At 39.9% G+C, this 12,143-nt stretch overlaps 1 protein-coding gene across 2 annotated transcripts in view; it reads left to right on the top strand.

The window, feature by feature from the left end:
- Window positions 1-1,806: 1,806 nt before the first annotated feature.
- LOC150089255 (dynein intermediate chain 2, ciliary) overlaps window positions 1,807-12,143 on the top strand; it is a 317,847-nt gene continuing 307,510 nt past the window's right edge. Inside the window, exons 1-2 of one of the 2 annotated variants that reach the window (XM_090388589.1) lie at window positions 1,891-1,911; window positions 5,538-5,646. The gene's annotated coding sequence lies outside the window, so the exon portion shown is untranslated. Of the gene's footprint in view, window positions 1,912-5,537; window positions 5,647-12,143 lie in introns of both variants that reach the window. The other variant, XM_090388583.1, reaches the window with a different exon arrangement.

The raw sequence follows: 12,143 nt of genomic DNA, 5'->3' as shown, positions 1-12,143 counted from the left end.
AGTAATTTCCTCTACATTCAATACACCTCTCCATCCTCCGAAACCAATCTTTAAACCAGTTCTGCCAAGTTTCACTAGGGAGTAAAGCACACTCGTTGTCCCAAGCCCGTAGAAGGTCCTCATCACTGGAAAACCGCCTCCCTTTTAGCTTCATTTTCACATGCGGGAACAGTGCAAAGTCGCAGGGAGCAAGGTCTGGACTGTACGGAGGGTGCTCGAGAAGTTTCAGTCCTGTCGTGGTCAAATATTCGGTGCAGGCTTTGGCGCGGTGAGCTGGAGCATTTTCGTGATGGAGGTACAGGTGTCCATTCTTGACTTTGGCCGCAGGTTCTTCATAGATCCAATGACTTTAGGCAGGCATTGTTCAGTATACCACTTAGCTGTGACTGTCTTCTGCGTGTCCAAAACGACACGTTCCACAATTCCACTCGATTTGAAAAATACAGCTATCATTTTCTTCTTTACAGATCGGGATTTTCTGACAATTACGGGTGTGTCGTCATCATCAAAGACCCAAACTTTGTTTTGAGCCTTGGTCGGCAGATCGTAATAGTACAGGCAAGTCTCGTCACCTGTCACGATGTTGTTCACATACCGAGATTGTCCCTTATCAAGCTTTTTTAACATCTCCCGGCACCAAGTCACGCGTCGTGTCATCTGCTCTTCAGTCAGTTGATGCGGCACCCAGAGAGAACAAAGTTTCTTCACGTGCAAATGATCTTGCAGACTCGAACGAATTGCTGGTGCATCTAGGCCCAAAGTATCCTCTATCTGTTGGTAGGTCACTCGCCTGTTTTCGTCAAGCATTTTCCTCACAGCAGTAACGTTTTCCTCCGTAACTGACGTTCGTGGCCTTCCCGGCCTCTCAGAATCCTCCAGAGTGAAATTTCCCCTTTGGAATTCTCTATACCACCTGAATATCGTTGTACGATGTGGACAATCATCATCTAGTGCAAGAGTCATTTCTTCTAAGCACTGGTCTATGGTTAAACCACGCACGAAATTATACCGCAAAACTGTCCTTATCTCGTTTCGTGAACACGATGCCATCGCAAGCACTTTACACTCTCACTACTAATGAATAACTGAGCCCATCGACTTGGCGCGGCGGCTACTATGCACGTATGAACATGTCTCAACATGCAGCAACAAGCAGCTTCCTGTGATTCATTGTTGCGTCATATTGCAAAACTTTCCTAGTACCCTTTGTACTTATCATTTCAAGGGTACTTACGGATTAATAAAGAAGAATTTAATTTCTATATAATCCAATTAAGGATGACATTCAAAGGCAAAATACGCAATTTCGAAATTCAATCAGAGCTAAGGAAAAATTAGTTATATGTTAAAGGAAAGTTAAAATACTGCAAGTTTAATTTTGAATAAGGACTTATACGAAAAATACGAAACAAAAATTTTTAATGAAATATAATTAATTAAAAGACAGCCTTTTATAGAGCGGTTCAACAGTTAAAACCGACAGCGACCCCTACTTTAAAAAAGTCGTACCATTGCTAGTTGTCATTCAGAAATTATTCTAACATTACAGCCGGGAAATTACTGTACTTCTTAATTGATTCTTTACTTCCCATAATACGCTTAGAGAATTGGGCTAATTATGAATTGAGTCAATGAAACTCTCCTCCTGGCTCATCGTAATTAAATATGAAAACATTGAAATAACGTAATGGATTGCAGCCGTTAGTTGTGTCATTTTGAATTGAGAGCACTGTCATGGCGCTTGTAAAAACATGACTTGGATCTTTCATACTATTTAAATTACTATTTTAATACGATGTGAATTTTTGAAAGCCTTTAATTCCTGTCTACCCTTGGGATTTTACAGGAATTTTGTAGATATAATTTCAAAATAGCATAATTTAATAAATTATACTATTTGAAAGTAACGAGGTGCGTAGGCATTTTATGTATGCGTTTCATTTTATATTTTTAATATATAATATCGGTGTTTAGATACACCATAGATAACTCTTAAGAAACTACAAAGTAGCTGTGGTAGGCATCATTTGCTTTTTCTCATATTGTGCTCTGCCTTCACGACGAGTTGCCATGATATTGCACTACACTACTTCGAATAAGTAACGCTTCACTAATAGCGAAGACTATTGTTACTTATTCTCGGTTGAGTACCACCACCCAGTTATTCTCGGTACTACCACCAGGTACCACCCAGTACTACCACCACTTATTCTCGGTTGAGTACCACCCTAAAGTATTATGCCTTGTGCATTTATTTATTTAAAATATTCACATCTACACCTCTTGGCATCTCTCATATTGTGCGATTAACTTCACAACTGGGTCGTCATGTCTGCAATACCAGGGTACCTGCCCACCCACTGATGATCGGCCAATAGCCGTGAAACAGTGCTGTCTGGGTGGTGGTACTCAACCGAGAATAAGTAACAATAGTCTTCGCTATTAGTGAAGCGTTACTTATTCGAAGTAGTGCAATATCATGGCAACTAGTCGTGAAGGCAGAGCACAATATGAGAAAAAGCAAATGATGCCTACCACAGCTACTTTGTAGTTTCTTAAGAGTTATCTATGGTGTATCTAAACACCGATATTATATAGATACCAAACTCTTAAAGTATTATGCCTTGTGCATTTATTTATTTAAAATATTCACATCTGCACCTCTTGGCATCTCTCATATTGTGCGATTAACTTCACAACTGGGTCGTCATGTCTGCAATACCAGGGTACCTGCCCACCCACTGATGATCGGCCAATAGCCGTGAAACAGTGCTGTCTGGGTGGTGGTACTCAACCGAGAATAAGTAACAATAGTCTTCGCTATTAGTGAAGCGTTACTTATTCGAAGTAGTGCAATATCATGGCAACTCGTCGTGAAGGCAGAGCACAATATGAGAAAAAGCAAATGATGCCTACCACAGCTACTTTGTAGTTTCTTAAGAGTTATCTATGGTGTATCTAAACACCGATATTTATATAGATACCAAACTCTTAAAGTATTATGCCTTGTGCATTTATTTATTTAAAATTTAATATATTTTTAATATACTTACACCTATATACTTGCCATTTTCGAAGATTTTCAGTTTCTGAAAGGGGGCCGTTTGGAAAGGCCTAGTCTTTCCTTTCCATCTCCATTCTGAAGGGGTTCACAAAGGGGGATCGAGAGGTAACATGGATATTACTATCGTAAGGGAGGGAATGACGACCAGGTTTTGAATGTTTTTTTAGATAGACCTAGGGCTATCTTTATAAGGTTTGTGGGGGGGGGGGTTGATGACCAGCTTTTTGAGTATTTTTTTTTTTTTTTAGATGGACCTAGGAACTATGCATGGTTAAGGGGGGGGTCATATGCTACCTCCCCTGAAAATGCCCCTGCTAGACATGAATTCAGTTATAACGGAGTCACAGCATGCATTTAATTAGAGGCAATCTTGCCCAACCAATCTGATTGGATACTATGATACAATAACAGAGCAACTGGATGCAAAAAATAATTTTGATTTCAAGGAAGCATTTGATGCTGTTGTGCATAAAAGACTGCTGTACAGATTGGAGCAGTGTGGCATTAATAACCACTCTGTCTTCTTCCACCCAACCATAGCAATAGCTTTCCCCTTAATGGACACTGCCCATTGTGGAGTAATGTTATGAGTGGAATTCCCCAGGTTTAAGTGTTGGGGCCCATTGTTTTCTGTATTTGATATTGATAAAGATATACATTCTTAATGTAGAAGTTTGCAGATGATACAACGGGCGACATTATTTAATCACAGTAATCAAGGTAAGCTACTGCAATAAGATCTAAAAAAATTAGATGGGTTAAGAAATGACAAAGTACTGCATATGGGTAGCAGTAATCAAAGATTAATATACCAACTGTGTGGTACTACACTCAGCATAGTGGAAATGAAAAAATAACTGGGGGTCAGTTGTGTAGCTGGATACAAAGTTCTCTGAGCAGTGCAGATGGGTTGTTAGGACACCTCATTGGGTGTTGTTAATGATATGTAGAAACTTTGCTAGCAGGGATAAGGAGGTGATTACCTCATTGTACAGGGCAATGATTGGCTGCAACTTGATTTCTGCATACAGATCTGGAGACCTCATTTTAGGAAGAATGTAGAGCTGCTGAAATGGATGTGGAGAAGGGCAATGGGATTGGTGAAAGGAACTAAAGGGTGCTCTTACCAAAAAAGACTTCAGTTTTGGAAATTACAGGATTTGGAGACTAGGCACCTGCAAGGTGATCTGTGGTGTTTAAGGCTTTGAATTGATTGAGCAAGCTCAGTGTTGATGGCATTTTACCTCTTGTTCAGATTACACACAAGGAGGCATAAATTGAAATTGAGGAAGCATGGCTGTAGGGTAGATGTACAGAACTTTGTCTTCAGGCAGTGGGTGGTTGATTGTTGGAACAAATTTCCATCAGTGGAAGTGGTAGTTTGAATAAATTCAAGGAAGAACTAGACAAGCTATTGGAGAGAATGGTCAGGCGATATTAGTTTTTATCTTGTGTAAACTACAATATTGGTAAATCAGCTAAATCTGATTAGCTTGATCATGCTTCCCATGATTTAATTCACCAATGGAAATTTCCTAGACTTCACGTTAAGAAACAGCACATTCATCAAGAACTAAATGGAACTAATGGAGCCTGCTTTATGGTTGAAGTGACATTTGGTAATAAACTAGTTTTAGGATAACCTCTAATCACCTACCAAATTTATTGTTTTTATTAGACTAAATGTTGCCACTTTCATGGTGCATATAATTTGAGTGGTTGCTAATCCACTTCAAGTTGGTAGATCAAGATAAGAACACTCTCCCACTCATGAAGTGATTGAACATCTTTGGTCTGTTTGACATACAATAAAATTTGGTTTTGAATGGAAAGTGATCAGCACCTAGTCGTGTAGTTCAGAGATTTATACTCCTTGTAGAGGTACCTGTACTACACTATTGAAAATATATTTTTGGAGTGATATAGAAGGATTTCTTGTATAGCCCCTCCACTACTTTTCTGTAGGCAGTCCATATGTGGATATTTTTTCTAGGGCCAGCCAGAAAATTGATAAAAAGCCTTACTCTACTCTCTGTTAGTGCAGATTTCTCTATTGCTGTGCTGTTTATTTTTTTGTCATTTCTGTGTGAAGAAAAGGATCCCAAACAAATTTGCTAGCATATCAGCCAAAAAATTCTTAACATTTATTAGTAAAAGTTGCAGCATTATATATCAGTGCAGACTTTGGAATTGTTCAGAAACAACGCATTACTGCATTCAATTTCTGTCAGTAACATTTTAGCCTCTCCAGCGACAGTTGAATGGCTTTGATATAATAGGAAAATTGGGTAGAATCTGAAAATTTTCCAAAATGGAATGCTCTTTAATAAAGTATATTTTTAATTATATGACATTTTTGAATGCCTACAGTGAACTGGAATAGTATTTTGGTGTGCTGTGGTTCATGCTCAGCCCCAAACATTTTATATTTGGATTTAAAACTCTGTTTTCATTCCATCTATTTTCATTGTAGTTGCAGGACTGCATATGCACTTCTTGCACCAGCCTTGAGAACGAGGTTGAAGGCAGCTCATCTCATCGTTTGAGAAATGTATTGCTACTGGATCAGTGACCATTCACAGGTTTCAGTCTATTTTTGTAATATTTAAGGATCCCATAATAAGTTACTCTTATCTATATGCCTACTCTATGTATCTACATAAATATATAAATGATTATTCTGTTCTGATACATAAATAATTATTCTATTCTGATACATAAAGGTTTTTGTTCTGTTCATCATTGGTAAAAAGTAAAGTGCAGCCATTATCAACCCACTGCAGGATGGAAGCCTCCTCAACAATTCATGCTGAGGGAAATGGACTATAATCTGCCACGCTGGTCCAGTGCGGGTTGGCAGATCGACCGTATTCAGCAGTCAGGGGCTTGAACCCCGGTCTACTCAAAGAGCGTGTGCTACTGCACTCCCGCTCCTGCCCACTCGGCTACGGAGGCCGTCTTTGTTATGCACTCCCTAATCTAATTTTCTCACTTCATCAACTCACTCCATTGTCACTGAATATGTCTTACTAAGCTGACTCAATACTAGCTTATCCATTCTTATCCTCTTAGAACTGTTTGCTTCCTCATAAAAAGTATACCCTGCATCCCATTTCTGACATCTTTTTTCTCTGAATACATGCACATGGGACCAGGACTAGAGTATGTCTACCCCTGCCAAAAGTTGATGACATTGTAGAGCAGATATCGTCTTTTAAGGGCACAAAAGGTGATATTGTTGTACATGTTGGCACCAATGATATTAAGAGTAGGAGAACGGTGGCATTACTTAACAAGTACAGGTCAATGTTGAAAAAAAGCCTCCAATTAGGGTTGAATTTGAATGTGTCTGCAATTCTGCCCAGACACGATAGGAAGGAGTATATGATGAAAGCCTTGTCAATCAATTCAGCCCTGGAGAGAGAGATTGTGCAAGGCTCATGGGGTAGAATTTTTCTCAGCCTGGTCTGTGCCTGTTAATAGGAGAGACTGCTTCTACAGGAATGGGATATACTTAAATGGAAAGGGTGCAAAAATATTTGCTGATGCTATCGAGGCAGTGTTAGGTGGGTCGGAAAACAGCTAGAGTGAAGGAATACACGGACTGATAGATTAACAGTAGCCGCTGGCAAAGGTGAAAGTGATTCTTGCATTGCTTCTGTTGGAATGAGCAGCAGCCTGGAAAACAAGGTGTGGGTGATTTCAGCGACTGCTGGGAGTCATCGCGGAACAAGTAAATACATGGGCTGTGTTTGTGTAGCTAAGAATAAGAACAGGAGAATGTATACTTGCATGTACACCAATGCTAGGAGTTTAGTAAATAAATTTGATGATATTGAGGAGTTGGTCAAAACATCAAAGGCAGATATTGTTGGGATATCAGAGACATGGTGTCACATGGATATAAAGAATGCAGAATTGGAATTTGGGGAGTACGTGTACAGAAAGAATAGACAGAATAGGAAAGGAGGAGGGGATATAGATATTAGTTAAGAGAGACATAAAATCTAAGAAAGTGCAGCCAGTTGACATGGGTGGACAGTGCAGTGTTGAGTCAGTTTGGTGTGACATAAGCACTGGGAAAGCAAAATTAAGAGTAGGAATGTGTTATAGGTCTGATGAGTATAATGAACAACTGTACAGAGAAATAAAGTGGGCCAGTAAATCAGATTGTCTTATAATGGGGAATTTTAATTTCCCAGATATTGTCTGGAACTTGTGGGTTAGTCACTCATACACTAGCAAGGTTTTTGTGGATTTATTGGATGATTGTTTTCTACAGCAGCATATTCGGGGAGGCAACTAGAGGGAGTAATACTCTTGATCTGATTATCAGTAGGGATTCTTCATGCATTAATCTGCAAATAAAGGAACCAATAGGTGGCAGTGATCACAGTGTGCTGATGTGGGATTTACTCAAAGAGGTAACTACCATCATGGGTAAAGGGAAGAGTTTTTGCTTTAGTAAAGGTGACTGCAGTGGTCTGAGACGGTTTTTAAATTCTATACAGTGGGACCAACTGATGATGTTACCAACAGGAAATTCTAAATGGGAAGCATTCAAAGAATTAATCTTGGAAGGTACTAGGCTTTTCATACCAGCTAAGAAATATTGTTCAAGGTTTAGGTCTAAATGGATGTCAGAATAACTAATGAGATATGTGGCAGAGAAGAAAAATGCATGGGATACATATAAATGAAATGGTGACACAAAAGCCTGTGGTAGATATGGTCTGTAATCAAGTCACAAAGGATGTTAGGCAAAGGCAGATTACGAGAAATCATTGGCAAAGGATGCAATCAAAAACAGCAAAGAGTTCTTTACTTATGTAAATTATAGAAGGAAGGGATGAATCAGATTGCGCCACTTGTTATCGATAGTTCAACTGTTGATGATCCTGCTCAGGTAGCTAACAAACTGAATGAGTATTTTGCATCAACATTTACACATGAGTTATTCAGGGAAGGAAATGCATTAAATTCTGGCAGTGTCGCCCAATAATTTATAATTGTGTCGCCTGATAATTTATAATCATCCCATGCATTTTTCTTCTCTGCCATGAGTCTCATTAGTTCATCTGATATCCATTTAGGCCTAAACCTTGAACAATATTTCTTAATTGGTATGAAAAGCCTAGTACCTTCCACGATTAGTTCCTTGAATGCTTCCCACTTAGAATTTGCTGTTTTAAATTCTGTACAGTTGGTCCCACTGTATAGAATTTAAAAACTGTCTGAGATCACCTTTACGGAAGCAAAAACCCTTCCCTTTACCCCTGATGGTAATTATATCTTTAAGTAAGTCCCACATCAGTACACTGTGATCACTGCCACTTAGTGGTTCCTTAATCTGCAAATTCTTAATGCACAGATAATCACCGCTGATAACCAGATCAAGAGTATTAAACTGTCTGGTTGCCTCTTGAACATGCTGCTGCAGAAAACAATCATCCAATAAATCCACGAAAGGCTTGCTAGTGTGCGAGTGACCAAACCACAAGTTCCAGTCAATATCTGGGAAGTAAAAATCTCCCATTATAATACAATCTGATTTACGGCCCTTTCTATTTCTCTGTACAATTGTTCATTATACTCATTAATGCCATTAGGCCTATAACACACTCCTATTCTCATTTTTGCTTTCCCAATGTTTATGTCACACCAAACTGACTCAACATTGTACTGTCCATCTATGCCAACTGGATGCACTTCCTTAGATTTTATGTTTTTCTTAATTAACAGTGGCGCCTCCTTAGCCAGGTGGGCAGGAACAGCAGTGTGTAGTACACGCTTCTTGATTAGATCAGGGTCAAGCCCGTGACCACCAAGACCAATAGATTGACAGTAGCCACTGGCAGAGGTGAAAGAGATTCTTGCACTGCTTCTATTAGAATGAGCAGAAACCTGAAAAACAAGATGCATGGTATTTCAGAGACTGCTGGGAGCCATTGCTGTACAAGTAAACACATGGGTTGTGTTAGGGTAGCTAAGAATAGAAACAGGTGCAGGTATACTTGCGTGTACACCAATGCTAGGAGTTTAGTAAATAACTTTGATGAATTTGAGGTATTGCTCAAAACATCAAAGGCAGATATTGTTGGGATATCAGAGACGTGGTGTCACACAGATATAAGGGATGCAGAACTGCAATTTGGGGAGTACAACGTCTACAGAAAGGATAGACAGGATAGGAAGGGGGGGAAGGGTTATGCTATTAGTTAAGAAACACATAAAAACCAAGGAAGTGAAGCCAGTTGACATCGCTGGACAGTGCAGTGTTGAGTCAGTTTGGTGTGACATAAGCATTGGGAGATCAAAATTGAGAGTAGGAGTGTGCTATAGGCCTATATAATAAGGAACTGTACAGGGAAATAGAGTGGGCCAGTAAATCAGAGAGTCTTATAATGGGAGATTTTAATTTCCCAGATATTGACTGGAATTTGGGTACAAGTTGATATGCAACCAAGTTACAAAGGAGGTTAGGCAGGCGAAGGCAGATTACGAGAAATCTTTGGCAAGGGATGCAAAGAAAAACAGCAAAGAGTTCTTTACTTATGTAAACTCTAGAAGGAAGGGGATGAATCAGATTGGTCCACTTGATATTGATGGGTCAACTGTTGATGATCCTGCTCAGGTAGCTAACAAACTAAATGAATATTTTGCATCGACATTCACACATGAGGAGTTATTCAGCAAGGGGAATGCCAGAGGTGTATTCAACTCTAGCAGTAAGCTACAGAATCTTGAAATAACTGGGAGTAAAGTGGAGGAGAAACTGTTGAAGATAAACACAAGAAAGGCACCCGGGGTGGATGGGATCTATCCAGTTATATTAAAGGAGGCAGCAAAGGAAGTAAGCAAACCCTTAGCTATAATTATGAGAGCTTCCTTGGACTCAGGGGAGGTACCCATAGACTGGAAATGTGCAAATGTGACCCCAATTCACAAAGGAGGATCAAAGGCTGACACAAGTAATTATAGACCTGTGAGCTTAACTTCTGTTCCAGGAAAATTAATGGAGGCACTGGTTAAAGAAGCACTGCAGGATCATTTAGACAAGACTTCAGTTATAGCTCAGACACAGCATGGTTTTGTTAAGGGGAAGTCTTGCCTGACCAATTTGATTGGATACTATGATGCAGTCACAAAAGAACTGGATGCAGGGAATAACTTTGATATTATATACTTGGATCTTAGAAAGGCTTTTGATACTGTTGCACATGGAAGACTGCTACACAAATTGGAGCAGTGTGACATTGGAGGCAAATTGCTGCTATGGATAAAGGGGTGGTTGAGCGGGAGAAGACAGAGAGTGGTAATCAATGGACTCTGCTCATCGTGGACTAATGTTATTAGTGGAGTCCCTCAGGGCTCAGTGTTGGGTCCATTATTGTTTTCTGTATTTATAAATGATATTGATGATGGTATATCAATCTTAATGTCCAAGTTTGCAGATGATACAAAGTTGGCAGGGTTGTCAAGGACACTACTGACACTATGCTGCTGCAACACGATCTGGAAAGGTTGAGCAGATGGGCTGAGAGGTGGCAAATGAAGTTTAACATTGACAAATGTAAAGTACTACACATGGGAAACAGCAACCCCAGAGCAATGTATCAACTCTGTGGTACTACACTGACAGTGGTAGAGAATGAAAGGGACTTGGGGGTGGTTGTGCAGGCAGATATGAAGTTCTCTGAGCAGTGCAGACGGGCTGCAAGAGTAGCTCATGGAGTATTGTCAATGATATACAGGAATTTTTCCAGCAGGGATAAGGAGGTGATTATTCCCTTGTATAAGGCAATGGTCAGGCCACACCTAGAGTACTGTATACAGGTCTGGAGGCCTCATTTCAAGAAGGATGTAGAGCTGCTGGAACGAGTACAGAGAAGGGCAACAAGATTAGTGAATGGAACAAAGGGGTGCTCTTACGAAGAAAGGCTTAAAGTTTGCAAATTACAGTGTCTGGAGACTAGGCACTAGCGAGGTGATCTGATAGAGGTATATAAAGCCTTGAATGGTTTAAGCATGCTCAATGCTGATGGGATTCTTCCTCTTGCTCAGAATAATCACCTGAGAGGGCATAAATTCAAATTGAGAAAAGACAGATGTAGGATAGACGTGAGGAAATTTGCCTTTAGCCAGCGGGTGGTTGGTTGGTGGAACAGACTCCCATCCCTTGTGGTGGAGGTTGATAGCCTAAATAAGTTTAAGGCTCAGCTGGACAGGTATTTTGAATGAACAGAGGGGTGAAGTGGAAGTGGGTTTTTTTTTTTTTTTTGGCTGATGCTGCATAAGCTTGCTTTCTTGCATCAAATGCCTCTACTAATGCTAATGCTAATACGGAGGATGCAGAAAGGTCAGGGAATGACCACTGCATATCCCCGGAGCAATATGGCCTTAGTTGCTAATGCTCTTAAAACCAAATAACAAACAACGAACTTAATTAACAGAATAACTCCTCCTCCCTTCCTATCCTGTCTGTACTTTCTATACATATTGTACTCCCCAAATTCCAATTCTGCATTCCTAATATCTACATGACACCACATCTCTGATATCCCAACAATATCTGCCTTTGATGTCTTGACCAGCACTTCAAATTCAAATTTATTTACTATACTTCTAGCATTAGTATACATGCACATATTCTTATTCTTAGTTACCCTAACACAGCCTATGTATTTATTGGTTTCGTGATGACTTCCACCAGTCCCTGAAAACCCGAGCCACTTGATTTACAGGCTGCTACTCATTCTAATAGAAGCAGTGCAAGAATCATTTTCGCCACTGCCTGTGGCTACTGTTCATCTTTTAGTCTGTGAAAACCCCCTAGCTAGCAGTTTTCTGGCCCACCTAACACGGCCTCATTAGCATTATCAAATATTCTTGCACCCCTTTCTATTTAAGTGTATCCCATACCTGTAGAAGCAGTCTCTCCTGATAACAAGCACAGACCATGCTGAGAAAAATTCTTCCTCATGAGCCTTGCACAGTCCCTTTAGGGCTAAATTGACTGTTAAGGCTCTCATCATATGCTCATCTATCGTGTCTGGGCAGAATTGCAGAAACTTTCAAA

Source organism: Mastigoproctus giganteus, chromosome 2, assembly GCF_048544385.1.
Source record: "Mastigoproctus giganteus isolate SK-2022 chromosome 2, ASM4854438v1, whole genome shotgun sequence".
In the NCBI taxonomy this organism is placed as follows: domain Eukaryota; kingdom Metazoa; phylum Arthropoda; class Arachnida; order Uropygi; family Thelyphonidae; genus Mastigoproctus; species Mastigoproctus giganteus.
The sequence above is the reverse complement of the archived record's forward strand: the minus strand, read 5'-3'. Positions and strand labels throughout refer to the sequence as shown.